The sequence below is a fragment of the Cynocephalus volans genome, chromosome 2, assembly GCF_027409185.1.
Source record: "Cynocephalus volans isolate mCynVol1 chromosome 2, mCynVol1.pri, whole genome shotgun sequence".
Lineage (NCBI taxonomy): Eukaryota > Metazoa > Chordata > Mammalia > Dermoptera > Cynocephalidae > Cynocephalus > Cynocephalus volans.
The window spans coordinates 1,607,836-1,611,646 of NC_084461.1; positions in this window are offsets into that span (position 1 = coordinate 1,607,836).

Sequence of the window (3,811 nt, forward strand, 5' to 3'; positions counted from 1 at the left end):
CTTACCTGTCCCCACCTTCCTGACCTGTCAGCACCTTCATTACCTGTCCAAACCACTCACCCTGTCCACATGTTCCCAAACTGTCCACACATTCTCGGCCTGTCCACACCTTCCCAGCCTGTCTACACCTTTCTGGCCTTCCTGAGCTCCATGTCCTGACAGCAGGGTGCTGCTGTGCTGGCTTGGTCTCGTGGCAGGGTGGGCTCACCATGGCAGCTTATGTGACATGGTTGCCCAACATCATGGGGTCGGGTGGTCAGTCTCCATTGGGGCCAGTAGGAAGCCAAGAGCCATTTCACCAGAGGGGCAGAGGCTTCCACAGAGGAGGGCTTAGATTTCCTTCTAAATCCTGGTGGTCTATGCTGAGGTCCTGCCATGTGTGTTCCAGAGGCTCCCCACAGCATCCCACCTTGCCACAGACATTTGGGGTTTCTCCGGATCTGCCTGGCTGATGACCCAAGGTGGGGAGTGATCTTCCCTGCAGCCAGACCCGCGGCCAAGCCTCATACCGCTCCGGCCGCTGCTGGAGCTGCCAGCTTGGTGGGTTTTTCAGCCATTGGGCCAGACACTTGGGGCTTCTCGGGAGAGTGGCGAGGGGTTGCAACACCGACCTGGGGCACGTGGCCCGTTTCTGCTACATTCCCTGTCTGCAGAATGGCACCTGCAATGCCATCAGACTGTCATGTGAAATAGCATCTAAGCTACTATCTCTGTGAATTGGTTTTAGAGGACTAAAAACTAAAACACAATAACCCATAAATACGTATAATTATTATGTGACAATAAAAAAAATAAATAAAAGGGAGAATTATAAAACAGAAGCAAAAATAGAAAAGAGAAAATGGAATGAGGAGCTGGCCTGCCATTGTATTGTCCTGCACAGTGTCACCAGCTCTGATTTATTTAGGGTGGAAGCCCCAGCGAGAGCATTAGAAAAAACACGCCCAGTCTTCAAAGTGGAACCATCTGATGTGTTCGAGGGCAGCTGACTATTGTCATGGAATCCTAGGACAAATTCTGCCATGAAATAAAAAATCTTCCCAAACAAAGGCTGACCACTGCTCTTGGCGGGGGAGGTTGCTTTGTGATTTTTTTTAAGGAATTTATTTTTTAATTGAAATGTATTGATTGTACATATTTACAGGGTGCAGAGTTATATTTCAGAACAGGTACACATTATGTGATGATCAAATCAGGTCAATTAGCAAATTTGTCATCCTAAAACTTTATAATTTCTTTATGATGAGAACATTTGAGCTCTTTTCTTCTAGCCACTTGAGAACATACACTAAATTATTGTGAATTACAGATGCCTAGCACTGTGTGCACCACTCGAGCTTATTTTTCCTATCCAGCTGTAATTTTGTGTTTATTAATCACCCTTTCATAATCTCCCCACCCCCTCCGTTTCCCAGCCTCTAGTCACCACAGTTCTACCCTGTACTTCTAAACGTTCAACTTATTTTTTGTGTTAGCTCCCACATGTGAGTGAGAACATGCAGTATTTATCCTCTGTGCCTGACTTATTTCACTCAACATAATGTCTTCCAGGCTTATCCATGTGGCTGCAAATGACAGGATTTTATTCTTTTTCATGGATGAATAGTATTTCAGTGCGTATATTCCACATTTTCTTTATCCATTTCGTCTGTCTACGGACACCTAAGTTGATTTCATAGCTTGGCTACTGTGAATAGTACTGCAGTAAACGTGGGAGTGCAGGTACCTCTTTGGGGTGCTGATTTCCTGTCCTTTGGATAATCCCCAGCAGTGAGATTGCAGGATCATATGGTAGCTCTATTTTTAGTTTTTTGAGGAACCTCCTTACAGTTTTCCATAATGGCTCTAACCTCTTCTTAACATGAAATACCTATGAACTCCACATTTCAACTAGACAGTTTTCTTAAGCCAGGCTTTCTCAGCTTTGGAACTGTTGACACTTGGAGCCTCATAACTCTTTGCTGTGGGGAGCTGTCCTGTGTGGAAGGCTGGGGCACAGGCAGTACTGGAGAGAGGAAAGTAAGCCTGCTCTGACTATGCTGCACCGTGGCTCTGCTGAAGCCCTAAGCTCACGCGCCGCCGCTGGGAAGGAAACTGACTTCATTGGCTTGCATGCTTAGTTTTAAATCTTTGCCCAGTGATATTCAGCAAGAGACAGTGATCTTACCAATTAAACATCCATGAAGAATTTCTTTTTGTGATTTTATCCAAGTTCCCTTCCTGTCCTTTATGGTTTAAATGCAAAGATAGAGGTGGTGCTATGAATAGGACTCTTCTCTGATGTCCTTACCAGAGCGGAGTGAGACAAACCTGGCCGCAGATGCAGACTTGAAGAAAGGGAGGCGTGTGAGGGCCAGGGGCCCTGGGACGGCAACTCCCTCCTGCGGCCCCCAGCAAAGTCTCCGGAGAACTCTGAGCCCCCAAAGTTGCAGTTTTCCCTAAAGATGTTGAGGCGACCACTGGCAGACAAAATAGAGTGTGTTCTACATGGGTATGTGTGTATGTGTCTAGTGTGTGTGTAGCATGTATATGTATGTGTGTTTGTATGTGTGTATTTGTGTATGCGTATGTGTGGTTATGTACGTGTGATTATGTGTGTTTATGTGTGCGTGTGTGGGTGATGGGAGGAGTCCAGCGATGTGTGTTTTATGGTGTGTGGTTTTAGGCTCACATGTGCGGAGGGCTGTCTGGGACGGGCTACAGAATCCACACCCCGCCCAAGAGAGTTCTACCATATGTCCCTGTATTAGTTTGCCAGGGATGTCACAACAAGGTGCCACAGACTGGGCAGCTTAAACAACAGAAGTTTATCATCTCACAGTTCTGGAGGCTGCAACTCTGAGATCAAGGTGTCACAGGGTTGGTTTCTTCCGAGGCCTCTCTCCTTGGCTTGCAGACAGTGTATTCTCCCTGTGTCCTCGTGGGGTCGTCCTCTCTGTGTATCTCTGTGTCCTCATCTCCTCTCCTTATTAGGACAACAGTCAGATTGGATCAGGGCTCACCCTAATGACTTCATTCCAACTTAATCAGCTCTCTAAAGACCATACCTCCAAATAAGGTCACTACCTGTATGGGATTGCTGCAAGTTTTCTTTAGCCACAGGACATGAGAGTCCTAAAAGACAAGAGGACCCTGGATTCCAGGCATAGTCTTCTTTGCACCCATGTGTTGCAGTGATCCAATTTCCTCTTTATGATTAAGACCAGCCACTCCACATATTGAATTAGTGAAATGAGGAACCCAAAGTACCCAGGTGTCTGTCAGAGAAGGCCTAGGTTACAGCAAGGCTGGCCCCGAGCTCACACGATGGAGTGGACCATACTGCTCTTTCCAGGTGAGAACGGCTGGTGACGGTGGTCTTTACTAATAGGTGTAGAGAAAAATGCATTCACCCCATCAATAGCTACACACTGGTAACAGGGATGTTTGATATTTCTCCTAAATGATGCCTCTGGAACATCTGCTGCCATTGGAGCCGCTCCTTCCAAGTTCACGAGGAATTACTACAGTCCTGCAGGGAGGTGTGTGAGGATTTGGTGGTGACCTCTGCTGTGGCATCTTTCACGTTTTTGGCCATGGTGCTAGTCTCTGTATGACTTTGGTTCTCTGCTTTGGCAGGAAGAGCCAGTTCTAACCCTCCCCCTTGGCCTTTCCTGCCGTAACAGTCCCCACTCCAGAAGTCAAGAACCAACATGGGGATCCTTCCAATTGCTGATAGCGTCTACGCAGAGCGTGCATTCCAGATCCAGGAGAATGACTGCAGGGTAGACAGAGGGAAGCACAGGCACACTGTGAGGAGACTGGAGCCAAA